The following is a 16413-nucleotide window of genomic DNA, read 5'->3' on the forward strand; positions in this document are numbered from 1 at the left end:
AATTCCCAACAGGTATCATGGAAAGACAATTTAAACAATGTATGCAATCTGCATTACAAAAGGAAGAACAAGGAGTCACTGAAGTTTTTTGAAAAAGGCAGTATTATTCACCAATGAATACAGGGAAGGGTCTTTTCCACATGGCAATACAGTTTAAACAGCACTGTATAGAACAGATCGTGTGACAACCCAGTGGCACTTGGTGCAAGGTGCTATATACAGTAAGTGATAGTGAAGGTGCAAGTGCTAAAGTGAGCAGCGTGATCGACGCATGAACTTAAGTATATACATCAAATAATAGCTCCACAAAACAAGTTGTAATCACTTTTTAGAATAAGAATATAAATTTAAACAGGAGCATAAAGCGTGATATGCGTCATATGATTTAAGCTGCAGAGTCTACGGCGTTTCTGACGTAAATAATTAATTTACTATCTTAATTTCTATGCAGGTAAGTACTTAATCAATAATAACTCAGATCGGAAGAAAAAAGACAGAGTCCGTGGTGTTAGAGTTCTTAGGGGTTTTATTCCTTAAAAAGGAATGGTCATGACCAGGATATCATATTCTGACCACCACAAGGGTGTCAGAAGGGATAGAGCAACATTTTATTGACAATACATAGCTTATATACTTAATTTACTCCATAGGAAGTAATGCAGTAGGCGTAACAGCTGAGAGGAGACAAGATAACGGTATCCACGTGTTACTAGTACGTAATCAAGAGGCGCGGACTAGGCGTGAACTGGAGGTGTGTGCTAGAAACGTCACAGGTAGGTGTCGCAGGGGGGCGGCACTAAACAGAAATGTTGTAATGTCAGCAGAAATTGGAAACTTGGATGCGCGCGCAGCTGCATGACGTGTGAATGATGTGAAACTGGAGGGTGCTGGGGACTTGACATTCGAACTGACGGAAAGAGACAGAAGTCTGGCATGTCAGATCAACTTGTACCTTTATCATATCTGATATCTGATGTTGTAGGAACTAAGCTATCTGGGCGGAAAGGTCTCTGGGGCAGAAGCTATTCTATACTGACTGGGAGTGCGTGTATAAGCGCCTGAGTGTCTGCACGAGAAGCGTGGGGGCATGGTAACAGAGGCTATGAATTACTTGAATTACTTGCACAGAGACAGGCCGGCCCTTCGGCTCTGCAGCTGGGAGGATGTTTACTTAAACTAGTAGGCAGGAATGTATTTTCGAGGAGCAGATCAGATAATTCGAAGGTTGAAGTCAGTCTTGGCAGAAAGCAGGCTGAGCTGAGCGCGAGGGGCCGCGCTGGAAGTAAGTCAGAGTTCACGGGTACAGAGGCAGCCTGGGCTGAGGCTCTCGGAGTCAGAAGCCAGGAAAGGCTTGATGGCAGAAATTCAGGGCCTACTCAGCCAGAGCTGAAAAACGTGAGAGTACGCCACAAAAAGACGTTGGCATGGCATACTTAGGAACGGACTATTCAACCCATTCAGGGTGGGTCTGAAAGAGGACATGTTAACGTTGGACGCAAATGTATTTGCGTCTTCATAGCTGACACAGGAGGGAAGTTACATGTACTTTAAGCTGATACATGGAGTCGGTGGGGTACACGATAGGGAACATAACATGACCAAAATTTATATTTCCTCATTCCCTCCTTGTTCCCTACGGACCCTTCATGAAATCTCGATCCTCATGAATCGATCAGTTTGTTCTTGCAACATCATTTGCTCATCTTTCTTTCTTTGGCGGTTTGAAAGGAAACTGGAATGTTCAATGCAGGATGTGGCACACAGTCCACAAATCGCCGGCCCACACTGTAGGCACAGGCAGCAACTGAATACTATGACTAGGCCAAAGCCTAGGAAGGATAGGATTTTCCATCCCCAAGCAGTTAACGTTGTCCAGAACCAACCGGACCAAGTCCAGGTGCCTGGATTCTGATGTATCAGATTTGCAATTTTATGAAGACGGGTAATAGCTTTGTATACAGATGGCGCGTTTTCTGGAATGAAAACACAGCAACTTGACCCGATGACCTTACAAGCTCCACCTCGATCTGCCAAGATGACGTCAATCACAAGACGATTTTGAAGGACAACAATCCGCATAGCAGACTGTTCCTCTGTTATGTTACCTAAAGCGGAAGCGGTTTCATGTACTACTGCTTCAAGTGTTCTAGTTAATCTACGTATTATTTTACTATTTTGGACGGGGCCTACGAAGAAAAAGAATCCTTTATTAAAATCTGTGTATTGTTCCCATGCTGTTTCAGTATAATCAACAAGCGGGAGGTCTCTTCGGAGTCTATTGCTTACTAGATTTGGATTTCGATGATAATCAGGGGGAGCTAAGAAAACAGGGGGCAGGAGGAAAGCAAGATAACAGGTACCATCCCAATCTGGAGGTAGACTTATGTATGCGGTATGGCCACACACAAAATATGAATGTCGTCTAGCTCGAAATGAGGACCTACCCTCATCTGTGAATTCGACTACAGTAGTGCATTTACTATGACCTAAGTGTACTGAACCCTTCTTTCTAACACAGAGATGACCGGTGACTGGTAATACTGACATGGCGGGAAGGGCGGGTGCAGCTTCGGATTCAATAGCAAGAATCATAAGGTTTTCTGTGTAATTGCCTAACCCATATACTTCATTTTCTAGATCAGTTCCTACGGTAACAGATTGACCTTCACTATTAGGGTAACAGACGTAGAATAGGACTAAATTCAGGTTTCCCCAAATCCAGCCCCCTTCGAGGGTAACGGCAATATCGGGATCTAAAGAATTAATTATTTTAAACCACGCACCACAGGAGCCATTGTGAGAGAATGGATACGGAAAAAGAGGCAGAGCTCCCTGGTATTTCTGATGGGGAGGGAGCCGGCCACATACCCAGCAATTGGTAGCATTGCTGGTCTGATGAGAGTGATGTAACATGCTAATGAATGTATTGTTGCGCAGCGCAAGTCTGTAAGAAAGTTCATGTGGAGGCAATTCGCTAAAAGAATGTTCAGCAGATACATTGTAAGCAGATTGTTCACGCTTGAAAATAGGACAATAGATAGGTAGAAGAATGCTAGCAACGATAATTAAAATACTCAGAATAAACATGATTAATAGTGTCACTATACAGTGACTACGAAGTGATTTACAATATGCACGTTTTTTGAATCGTCTCTCTCTCTCTCTATCTCGATCTAGGGGATACATGTCAGAAACTATTTAACCGATTCACCTAGGGGAGGACTTAAACAATTAAACTGTCTGACTTGCTAGATCGGAGTTTCGATCGGTACTCCTCTTGGGGAGTTTTTTCTCGTTCAGATACTGTAAAGTCTTTTGGCTCAACACAGTCTTTGGTGGGGGTGGACGAGTCTCGGTCTGGTTTCAGTTCATGGAATTTTTTCACATGACTCGTATGGACCCACCCCTTTCTCCCTTCGATCTTCACGGCGGTCCTCGTGGTGAGAAGGACGGTCTTCGGCGATTTCCAGCGGGGCTCCAGCGGGCTCTTCCTATCAAAATTGCGTACCAATACTAGGTCCCCAGGACGGACCTCGTGCGGCTTTACATCAGTGTTGTCGGGAAGGCTGCGGCAACCTGTGAACAACATGATTGGAGTGCAGACATCAAGGAGGCAAGGTAATCTGTCAACATATTACAATCAACATCAGTGATTTTTTTAGGAATGGGCGTCCCCCACATATTCGGTGGTCTGCCAAAAACCACTTCGTACGGGGATAGCCCTGATCTCGAGTGGGCAACCATTCTCATATAGAACAGTGCCACGGGCAGGGCGACTATCCAGTCGACCCCTTTCTCCTGACATATTTTTGCAAGGCGTATTTTTAGTGTCTGGTTATGCCTTTCTACAAGGCCTGCGGCTTCAGGATGTCGGACACAATGGAATTTCCACTGGTATCCTAACAGTAAAGAAACTTGTTTCATTAGCTCGGACGAGAAGGGTTGTCCGTTATCTGAGTACACGACACGAGGCAAACCGTATCGTGGGAAGAATTCACGAACCAGCTGCTTGGCAGTGGTCGGAGCAGTATAGTCTGAGACTGGGTATGCTTCGGTCCAACGGGAAAGTGCACAAACAACTACAAGGACATATTTAAATCCTCGACAACGGTTCATCTGGATATAATCCATCTGGAGGACTTCAAAAGGGTGATCGGGAGGATGAAATCCACCTTGCTCTACAGGGACGCTTTTACCTGGATTGAACTGACAACAGATCATGCAAGTATGCACTTTCTGTTTTGCGGCTGCTCGTAAGTGTTTATTACTCCAGAGATTTTGTAAACTGTCTAACATCGCTTTTTCTCCTAGATGTGCTGGACTATGTGCTGTATTTATCATGACTTGAACCATAGAGTTAGGGAGAAACCATGTAGATTTTCCCTTCGTCATCCAACCTTGATCTGTCTGGATCCCTCCTAGTTCAGTCCACTTCTTTATTTCATCTGCGGTAGCATGTGCCTGAATATCGATTACATCTAGAGCGGGATCCTTGACTGCCATACATTTTGTCGGTACTATTGTCTTTGTCACATCAGTTGTTTGGGTGTGAGTCAGTGCTGTATGTTTTGCTGTCTGGTCTGCCAGGTCATTACCCTGGGAAACAGAATCTGTGACTTTAGTATGTGCTTTACACTTCATAACAGATATGCCTGAAGGCAGATGTATTGCTTCTAACAATGCTTGAATGAGGGGACCGTGTTGGATCTTGGCACCATGAGAGGTCAAGAAACCTCTTTCTTGCCATAACATGCCGAAGTCGTGTACGACTCCGAACGCATAACGGAAATCAGTATATATGTTGACATTTCTGTTTTTGGCTAGTATACAGGCTCGAGTCAGAGCAATAAGCTCTGCCGCTTGAGCGGACAGTGTGTCAATACGATGTGTTTCTTTAACTTCGGTTTCAGTGGTCACGGCATACGCGGCCACTAATTCTCCTGTATTTGTTCTCAGGCATGAACCGTCCACGTAAAGTGTCAGGTCTGGATTTGTCAGTGGAACATCTGTTAAATCTCGTCTGGGCTTTGTCACTGCATTAATGATCTCTATACAATCATGCGGGGCTGGATCTGTCATAATTGTAGGTAACAATGTTGCGGGGTTCAGAATGCTGCAGCGTCTGATTTCTATGTGTGGCTGGAATAGCGTTAATTCGTAACCTGTCAGTCGTGCTATAGTCAAGTGCTGAGTCTGGGTTCTGTTTAACAGAACCTCTACAGAGTGTGGAACTTGTACTGTTAATTGATGGCCTAAAACAATTGAATCGCTCTGTCTGATGGCTAATGCTGTTGCTGCTACTGACTTCAAGCACGCAGGGAGTGCCTGGGCTACTGAATCCAATGTACTTGAAAAATAAGCGCAAGGCTTATGTGAACCTGCTTGATCTTGAGTGAGGACAGACAACGCTGTACCATCACGTTCTGTAACAAAAAGTGTAAACGGTTTGCTGTAACATGGTGTCGCTAAAACTGGTGCTTGGCATAAGGCTTTCTTTAATTCTTCAAAAGCTTGTGTGTGTTCCTGAGTCCATGGGAGGACAGTCGAAGTCGCTGCCTCCTGTGTCGTTAACTGGATGAGTGGTTTGACCAGAAATGCATATTGAGGAATCCATTGTCTGCAGTATGAGGTGAGGCCTATGAAGGCCCGTACTTCCTTTTGTGTCTGGGGTTGTGGCATATTTACAATTAACTGAATGCGATCGGGAGTGAGCTGTCTCCCCACTTTGGACAGCAAGTGACCCAAGTACACAACTTGCTGAACACAGAATTGTAGCTTCGAAGGAGACACCTTGTGTCCCTTGTCGGCCAGAAAGTGTAAAACTGTCAGTGATGCTTGTTCACATTCGGGCTCACTTTGTGCGGTGATCAGTAGATCATCGACGTATTGCAGTAAAGCGGTGTTAACTGGCATTTGAATACAATCTAGTTGTCTTTTCAGTGCTTGACTGTAGATGCTGGGGCTTTCTGTGAATCCTTGAGGTGCGCGGGAAAATTTGAAACTTCGTCCATTTAAACTGAATCCGAATAGATATTGGCTTTCTGGGTCAATAGGTACACTAAAGAAGGCGTTCTTGAGATCAATTACAGTAAAGAACGTTGCTTCAGAATCAATAGCAGTCAATAGAGAGGAGATATCGGGGACCACAGGATACTGTGGTACAATGCATTTATTCAATTCTCTTAGATCAATCACCAGCCGATATACTGGCGATGCATTGGGATCAGTACGTTTAAGAATCGGAATGATTGGTGAATTACAGACATTGGAGTCGGTCTCTACGACCACTCCTTGGGCAATGAGCTCCTCAATGATTTCCAGTAAAGCCACTACAGCATCGGGTGGTAACTTGTATTGTCTGATTCTGGGTAAAACAACACCTGCCTTGAGTGTAACGCGGTATGGGGTGATATGCATGCAACCTACATCTGTTGGGCCTTTTGCCCACAAGTGATCTGGCACATTTTTCAATCTGATATCAAACTCTCGCAGGACATAATGACCCTTGAAATCCCGCAGAAAGAGTCTAACTCCTTCCGGGGAACAGCATATTATAGCTCCTAGAGCCTTCAGAGTTTTTATTCCTAACAGATTTTCTGGGCATGATTTCGTGAGCAACAAGTCTGTAATACGTGATAATGGGCCCACAGCCAGGGGAACGGGTTGCGTTACCTCATTTACAATAGGCTGTCCTGAAAAACCAAGGGAAACATTCTGTGAGCCTGAGAGGGGTGCCCCTGGGACTTCATCATGGCTGATTGTGGTGCGACTTGCCCCTGTGTCAATTAAAAACTTTCTGTCTTTTCCCAATACGTGACTGTGTACATAAGGACCTTCTTGATCTACAGGAATTTCAATAAGAGGCAAGCCACCTTCCCTCTCTAGGCTGTTTCATGTATATCGGGGGTAATCTGGGTATGCAGACTGGGCATACTGGTACATCTGTTGCGAAACTTGCTGAGTCGCGGCAATGGGCTGTGGCTGTGGTACCGCTACTGTCTGTGCTGTGTGTGATGGAGCATGCATAGGCTGTGTGTTCTGCATGGGCTGTTCGTTCTGTGAGGTCTGTTGATGCCCATGGTCATGTCTAGGCGGATGCGGTCTTTCTTTAGTTTTACCTGTTGCTATATTATGTTTCAGGACTGGGCATTCATATACGTAATGACCTGGCTGCTTGCAGTAATTGCATGTCCCTTTAACGGGAGCTGTAGTGTGACTTGTCTGGGTCCCACCCTTTCTCTGACCGTCGGCTGGGACCGTCTGAGCTACTAACATTTTCATCTTTGTGTCTTTCATGCGTTTCTGTTCCTGATCTTGTTCTTCTCTAATTCTGTTCTGATGATATTGGAGCATCTGTAACATCTGGGATGGCGTATTCGCCTGCCAAGTACTTTCAACTTTGTACACTCGGTTTTTAACTAATGGTAGGGAATTCTCGACTAATTTTGATACAAAAAGGGGTGGATATGACTCGCTACTTGGTTTTAGGCCACTATTAATAATGAAACATTTCTCGAATCTTGAATAGAAGTCACTAGTATCTTCATCATGTTTCTGTTTACAGGACGAGATGGCGTCCCAATCTTCCTTTCTAGTCGTCAATAATCTTGGCAGGACCTGTACTATCAAACCGGGTAATGCTTTAGTTTTATCCCCAAGGCCTACCCCTGGGACACGTTTACTCTCTTCATCTTCTATTTCTGCCCATACAATCTTTTTGTCCCCCACCTCCCATTCTTTTTCCTTTAATTTCTCGTAGATGCCCGTGGGCAACAGTACCTTCAACATTTTCATGATATCCTCATACGTGTAATCCCCCATTAGTAACATGTCTTTAAGCTCTCTGTGAAAACCTGCAGGGTCTTTATCATGACACAGGACTAGTTTCTTCCTTTCTAACAGCTCTAATTTAGTCAGAGGCGTGTGAACATACACGCGTTTCAAGATATGATCTTCACCCATAACAGGGTGCACTTCTCGTAAGGGGTTCTGACTTTCAATGCCACTCAGGCGTTGCATGTGATACATTTTCCTTTCTGGAGGCGGGGCGGGAACATATTCAGAGCTTACAAAAGTGTTATATTTATGTCGTTGTTCTAGAATTATTTGTATTAACTTGGTACTTAAGCCTCTTCATCTATCCATGAGTAGTGCTTCCAATGTTTCGTGTAAGGGACCTGGATCAGAATGTTGGTTTCTGTACTTCGTGAGGAGGTGCTGAATCATGTATACACCTGCTAATTTCTGCTCGTCTGGGGAGAGGTTCAGAAACGTCTGTGCTACGGTGTCATCATTATATATGTCTGGATTTTCGGCCCATAATATGGCTGACCGGGCTAGTTCTTGTTCATCCATAGAGTTGAGTACATGGTACCCCATTCTCTCTCGCAGTCTTCTATCAGTTTCCTGAAACTGATGTTCAGAAGAATTCGGGTTGGTTAAAGCAGAGAGAAAAACTCTCTTGTTTTCCGGACGGATACCCTTCCTAAGGTAAGTTCCCTTACCTACATACGCTATAGTATCTGTAGTCTTTTCTAGTTCTTCCTGTTCCTCTTCCTCCTCGGAGGAAGCCTTTTCTTTCTCTTTTTGGTGTACTGCTATCACTGCTTTTCTAATTTTCTTGTACATACTGGCTATGCAAGTCCCCTTGTCATGTTTTCCTTCAGAAATATTTTGGCCCCACTTGTTTAATGCATCTAATTCACTCTGATCTGTCCCAGGCCTGTCTCGTTCTCTTATTAGACAATTTATGAAAAATCGTAGTATCTGTGCTTGAACGTCAACTTTCTGACGCTCCATGGCATCCTTAATACTGTCAGGGTCTACCCCAGTCTGGATAAACTCATATATTCTATCGAGGCGCTCCTTCATTCCTGCATAGCACAGCAGGAAATCAGTAGCAGATCTTAACCGTAGTGATGCCAACATCATTATATCATCTTTTCCGGGTACTGGATCATATCTGCAAACTGAAAGGTTTTCTTTGAATATGTCAAGGCGGGGTGACCTGAACGTGAGAGGACTCTGCATATCCCTGAGATTGAATCTGTGTGTTAATGGCGGGGTCCGGAGACCCGCGGTCGCACCTCCTGAAGCGGAAGCTTGGGCATCATCTCTCTGTGGAGTCTGTATCTAAACTTGAATTTGTCTTTTAGTAGGGTCAGGTAAACGTGGTTTCGGTAGGTCAATTTTAGGTGGGGGAAGTGGTGGGGCTGGCGGAACAGGGGAAGTCTGTCGCGGTACTGGCGGAATATGATCTGGGGGCGGGTTACCACCCCGTCCCTGTCAGTAGGCAAGGCACGAACAGGCAGATTGGTGTAAGCCGGTGCTACATCCTCTAGATAAGAATTTAGGAATATATCTTTAGTGGTCCTGTGCATTACTTTAGTTGGGATCAATGGTGACGGTAGATTTTTCGGTATTTCTGATAAGGCCTCAGGTGAACCCTCGGCCGCGAGATACATACCGTTTACGAGATTGTTTCGTGCACGGTCTATTTGTTCTGTTTTGATTCGGATCCCTTCAGTAACTAATTCGTTTTCTTGGGCTTTTTCTGAATCCTTCAGTCTGTCTTCTCTACGGAGTGCTTTTTCAGTACGCTTATGTGATTCCTTACGCCAAAATTCTATGGCGTCTTTCTGAGATTGTCTAGCTTTCTTTTTCCATAATGCTTCTTCTACCTTCATGATGCACTCGGCATCTCATGTTCCGGTAGCGGGCCATCTGTGTCTTTCGTCTAGATGTTTAGTATAGTCGGCCCATAAGTCTAGATACAATATGGCATCTATGCCATGCTTGTGATACATAAAGTTACCTGGAGTGTCCCTAGGGGGGATAGGAATTTCTTCCTCTAGTATCCCTTTCCTAGTCCCTATCTGCTTTAACTTGTTAAAAAACGGCATTTTGGTTACTTAGTACTGAATGCTCAATCCTTGGTTTACTTAATACTGGGTACAGCTAGTTATACAAGAACACAATAGTACACATTAAAACAGTCACTCATACAACGACATTAATCACATGGCAAAACATTTAAAGGCACATATAACTACCCCCCTACACTAGATGTACTGCTAAACAGCACAGATACACTGCTGAGCACAGTGCAAGAACTGAAAACATCAGATATACTGCTAAACAGTACAGATACACTGTCTAAAACAGTGCAGACCGGACTTGTGTACCCAAACCCGTCTAGATACGTCCCAGCAATGGTACTCACCGGGAAGCACGGAAAACAGAAGGCCTCGGAAAACTCGACTGGACTCGACTCGACACTTCGGAAAACTTCGGAAAACTTCGGAAACCTGGTGGGCCTCTTGACACCTCGGACCTTGCTTCTTTCGGCTAGGCTCTGGTCGGGATCCTCCGCACTCCTCACCGCCTCGTCTGGGTACTGATCGCCGTGGACCAGAGGGAGATGCAGGAAATCCTGCCGGTGCGCGTAAGTTCCTTCTAGCTGATGGCAGGGGACAGAGCTTGCAACGCACCTACCGGCGCGTGAGGTGGGGGAGGGGTCCCTATTCGGGCGCCAGAATGACGTAAATAATGAATTTACTATCTTAATTTCTATGCAGGTAAGTACTTAATCAATAATAACTCAGATCGGAAGAAAAAAGACAGAGTCCGTGGTGTTAGAGTTCTTAGGGGTTTTATTCCTTAAAAAGGAATGGTCATGACCAGGATATCATATTCTGACCACCACAAGGGTGTCAGAAGGGATAGAGCAACATTTTATTGACAATACATAGCTTATATACTTAATTTACTCCATAGGAAGTAATGCAGTAGGCGTAACAGCTGAGAGGAGACAAGATAACGGTATCCACGTGTTACTAGTACGTAATCAAGAGGCGTGGACTAGGCGTGAACTGGAGGTGTGTGCTAGAAACGTCACAGGTAGGTGTCGCAGGGGGGCGGCACTAAACAGAAATGTTGTAATGTCAGCAGAAATTGGAAACTTGGATGCGCGCGCAGCTGCATGACGTGTGAATGATGTGAAACTGGAGGGTGCTGGGGACTTGACATTCGAACTGACGGAAAGAGACAGAAGTCTGGCATGTCAGATCAACTTGTACCTTTATCATATCTGATATCTGATGTTGTAGGAACTAAGCTATCTGGGCGGAAAGGTCTCTGGGGCAGAAGCTATTCTATACTGACTGGGAGTGCGTGTATAAGCGCCTGAGTGTCTGCACGAGAAGCGTGGGGGCATGGTAACAGAGGCTATGAATTACTTGAATTACTTGCACAGAGACAGGCCGGCCCTTCGGCTCTGCAGCTGGGAGGATGTTTACTTAAACTAGTAGGCAGGAATGTATTTTCGAGGAGCAGATCAGATAATTCGAAGGTTGAAGTCAGTCTTGGCAGAAAGCAGGCTGAGCTGAGCGCAAGGGGCCGCGCTGGAAGTAAGTCAGAGTTCACGGGTACAGAGGCAGCCTGGGCTGAGGCTCTCGGAGTCAGAAGCCAGGAAAGGCTTGATGGCAGAAATTCAGGGCCTACTCAGCCAGAGCTGAAAAACGTGAGAGTACACCACAAAAAGACGTTGGCATGGCATACTTAGGAACGGATTATTCAACCCATTCAGGGTGGGTCTGAAAGAGGACATGTTAACGTTGGACGCAAATGTATTTGCGTCTTCATAGCTGACACAGGAGGGAAGTTACATGTACTTTAAGCTGATACATGGAGTCGGTGGGGTACACGATAGGGAACATTTCGTTGCCATACTTTTTGTCCACGAAATGGAAAAATCGCTGGTCCTAAACTCCATCAACCCATATCGGCCCCAAATCCATCTGTGGCGCCGATACATAGATGACATTCTATTGATCTGGAACGGAACAACTGATACCCTCCAATCTTTCATTGATTGGCTCAATACCTCACAAGAACATCTCAAATTCACGAGCGAGTCCAAATCCAATGACCTACCGTTCCTTGATGTCACCATCCATTCAGAAGAGGGCATTCTTGGAACATCACTTTTCCGTAAGCCCACGGAACGTAACACCCTGTTACATTACTCTAGCAACCATCCCAGAGGACTACGTGATGGACTCCCCTTCGGCCAATTTTTGCGAATCCGTCGCAACTGCAAATGGCGCAAAGACTACTTTAGGGAAGCAGACATTTTGGCTACAAAACTGATCAATAGGGGCTACCCACGACGCTTGGTCACAAGAGCTAAAAAACGGGCATGGTACAACCACCGCGAAGATCTACTGGTACCCAGTAACAACAAAACATCTATGAGCAGAATCCCCTTTGTCTCCATCTTCAGTCCAGACAGTAACAAAGTTGCCAAAATTATCAAGAAAAATTGGTCTGTACTACGATTTGACGAACAATTTCACGCACCACCTCTATTCTCATACCAGAGAGGCAATAACATCGCCAACCATCTGGTACACGCCATCACATGGCCAACCCCCATTGCTGAAAAACACACGATTACAGCTGCCTGGGGCCTGAACCCTGTTGTCGGACATTTTAAATGCCAATCCTGCAGTGTCTGTGACCTAACAACCAATACAAAAGAATTCATCTACAATGGACACATCCACCAACTGTCCCATCATTCAAACTGTAAAACACAAAATGTGATCTACGCTATCCGTTGCCCATGTGATTTAATCTACATTGGCCAAACCAGCCAAATGGTAAAACAACGGATAATACAACACAAGAGCAGAATTAACTGTAAAGTGCTCACTGCCCCTCTGGTCACGCACTTTCTGGAAAAATCACATGCCGACACAGACCTCAGATGGATGGTTATTGAAAAACCCACACTGCCAATCAGAGGTGGCAACATGTCTGCCCTACTTAATAGAGCTGAATGTAAATGGATCACACGAGTTGACTCGGTCAACCATGGGTTAAACACTCTTGATGAATGGACTAACACCATTACTATCTAAAGTCCACTTCCTTATCTACCTATTTAGATCTGTACCATGTAACTTAACTTTCTGGTTTCAAACCATGTACCCAACTGGACCCCAATTATGTGTAATTTCCCTTGCTGTTAATTGTTTACAACATGATGCTAGATCACTTAACCAACTTGACAGTAATTCCTTGTAAATACACCCCACCCTATGCTCAACTTTGTATTGTATCTATGAAATGTGTATTTCTTGTATCTTGTTTGATTATTGTTCTGGATTATCGCCTCTGAAATCTCGCCCCCCCATTGAGTTATCTACCTTGAGTGGCTATGCCCTCCTATCACGACCCTCAGTGCATCTTGTCCGTTAGCTTCACCTTAATGACAATCCGTCCTTAATATATTCAATTTCTTCTCCTCGCCACTTCCTGGTTGCCAGTGTTACCTTGGTAACATCATGACACACCCCTATCCCCACCTCATTCGTCTTCCTATTCCGCCCCGTCCTGAGTCCCCCGCCCCTTCTCCCCGCCCCGCTCTGAGCCTTCCACTCCTCTACTTAGTTGTAGGCTCTGTACCGACACGAGTAGCTCCAGCATTGACTGCTAGCAGCCCGCCATCAGGAGAGCCCCAAGTGCCTTCCGCTGCCCAGATTCATACAGGTATGTCAGGAGTTCACGCAATTTGTGCGATTACTATCTGATGTTATGTAACGGCCCCCGCCACCGTCGGCTCCCTCTGATCCATGTTACTTTCCCTCGTAGGCGCTGCACATCCCGCACGCTGACGAGAGACACTCCACGATCAGGTAATTTTACCGATTTTTTATTGCCTCGATTGAGCCGCTCTTTCTTATTTAGGTCTGGCTCTTATCTCCTCCCTCCTCCTCATTCTGTTTCCCTACAGTGTTCGACTTTTTGAGCAAGTGTATGGACCCCAGTTACCAACGCTCCTTTTCCTGGGCATCACTGTAAGTTCGTCTCCCTCGCCTCCGTTCCCCGCTACCACTCCTTCCCACCTTCACCACCCATTACTTAAATTGCACCTACCTTCTAAGGCAATTCTTGATCTTGCTCTATTGATAGTCACTTCTTTACCTTATATCAGGGATTCACACCCTACCCTTCCCCTGCCTGTGCCCTTTCTCCTATCACGCCGTCACCATACTTAGCTGGTACTTTAATTACATAGATTATCCACTCCTCACCAACCCCTCCCCTTCCCCTCCTCCCTTTCTCCCCCCCCCCTCCTTGCCGTGCCCGTTCTGAATTGCCCCTCTTTCGCCCACAGCACTGAACCTATCGACAACCCTGTCCTGATGACGATCCCGAATAAAGGGGATCGAAACGCCGTCGACTCTGCAGCTTAAATCATATGACGCATATCACACTTTATGCTCCTGTTTAAATTTATATTCTTATTCTAAAAAGTGATTACAACTTGTTTTGTGGAGCTATTATTTGATGTATATACTTAAGTTCATGCGTCGATCACGCTGCTCACTTTAGCACTTGCACCTTCACTATCACTTACTGTATATAGCACCTTGCACCAAGTGCCACTGGGTTGTCACACGATCTGTTCTATACAGTGCTGTTTAAACTGTATTGCCATGTGAAAAAGACCCTTCCCTGTATTCATTGGTGAATAATACTGCCTTTTTTCCATGATACATTTAATAAACAGGGCACAAATAATGAAAATAGTGAAGGAGCCCATTATCAAATGCAAATCACAGTGACGTCACATGTAGTGACATCACAAGAAGTGATGTCAGGTCCTTATAATAATTTTCACGTGAAAGGTTGACGGCCTGTTTTAAAAACAAAAAACAAGAAACATAAAATAATGTAAAAATACGTTTTTTCTTTCAGTTTTTATACATCATGTGTTTTTCCCACTATTAATTTGTAACTAAACTCGGAAATTACTGAAAGTGCAAATATTTTTAAACAGATATGTGGAAGTTGGAAATTACATTTTTAAACAGTTTTCAGCGAATAAATAAAATGTGCTTTTAATTTGCGTTTGTTTCCTGACGTTATTCTTTATCCAGCCCCTAAGCCCCAAAGTGTTTCACATTTACAGTGTATTAAGCAATAGAAGGGCTAGTTTTGTCATGTTCTCTGTTCCTCTCTTGCGCCACTCACACAAACAAACACTCAGAGGCCTGTGGCTGCAGTGCGGGGCACAAAGTAACAATTATTAGTCACAGGCTAAGGAGCTAGGTGGAACTGAGTCCCATTTCTAGATAATAGTGGGGGGGACCCCTTCAAACTGTGGCTACCCCCGACTGTGCCGTGCTGAAAAAGCAATAGTGAATTTGAGTAATTTATGATGAATTGAAATGAGAGAAAGAGAAGAAGAGAGCGAGGGTCAGGATATATTAAAGAAAATGAAAAAAAGAGACACAAGACTTTAACCTGTTCTGTGTACAAGCACTGTACGTAAACAAGTTGTGCTGTGCATTGTGAACATACTGTCACCCCCTTTGTATGTAAATGAGCTTCTGTGACCAAACACCCCAGGCTCCCATCTCTTCTAGCGCGGATCATAATGTGAGCACTGTAATGTAATCACAAACTAGGGATATATTGAGAAACAATCGGCTTCCAGGTCGCACAGCTGTGGGTATGTAGTTCCTTATTATTATTTTTTTAGTTTACTTTAATTTGCAGCAATTCTCCAAGTTACTTTTTCTCAGTATTACGCTTCAGGTCGCTCATTTGTCAGCGTGGGTTTTGTCCTCACACTGGTCTAGGATGGGCCTTCTCAAGGTAGAAGGCGCTGTAATAGGAATAATAAATCAGACATATATGAAATTGTAGGTAAACAAATGTGTGCCTTTCAGTTATCAGGCACCACCAGACTCACATCTACACAATTGAGCACCAGACTAAAGTGACTCCTCCCTGTATACATATGCGCCATCAGTAATCGGGCTGATGGTTCCGCTGATGCGCACAGCAAATATAGTTTCTGGGACTGTATGCATTGGCCTAAAGTTTAATTGCTGAAGTTTCACGTAGTTTCGCTGATGCACACAGTTTCTAAGGTTTGTGGATATTGCGCACTGTAAGCAGATCACTAAAGTTCACCCTTAAGAAGAAACTAGGTCAAAACATAGTACGTACATCATACAAAATGTCACTGACCCTCCCTTCTTGTTTACATCTCCAGGAGTTCCTCCTCTCTCGTAGCTGAAGTGAAAGAAGGTTTTCACACATTATGCTCGTGTTTGTGGCACTTCCTTAAGCGCAGAGAGGAAAGCCTCATTGTTAATGCATTGTTTGGGCTCTAAGGGACAAGAATTCTCTGAACACCTTCCTGAACTCTCTGATAGTGACTCTTGATGAATACGAGATCTGCTTCAAAAAGTTGGACTTGCACCACCTCCCCAAAGTGAGTACTGTCCTTGAACAATATCACTTTGGGAAAAGGATCCAAATGCAGGATGAGCCGGTCGCACAGTACATAACTACCTTGGGCAAATTGGCTTCTACGTGCAATTTTGGTGCAGC

At 44.6% G+C, this 16413-nt stretch overlaps 1 protein-coding gene across 1 annotated transcript in view; it reads right to left on the minus strand.

The window, feature by feature from the left end:
* Positions 1–16413, minus strand: part of LOC147736800 (uncharacterized) — a 433099-nt gene that overhangs the window by 304633 nt on the left and 112053 nt on the right.

Source organism: Lissotriton vulgaris, chromosome 1_2, assembly GCF_964263255.1.
Source record: "Lissotriton vulgaris chromosome 1_2, aLisVul1.2, whole genome shotgun sequence".
NCBI classification, from domain to species: domain Eukaryota; kingdom Metazoa; phylum Chordata; class Amphibia; order Caudata; family Salamandridae; genus Lissotriton; species Lissotriton vulgaris.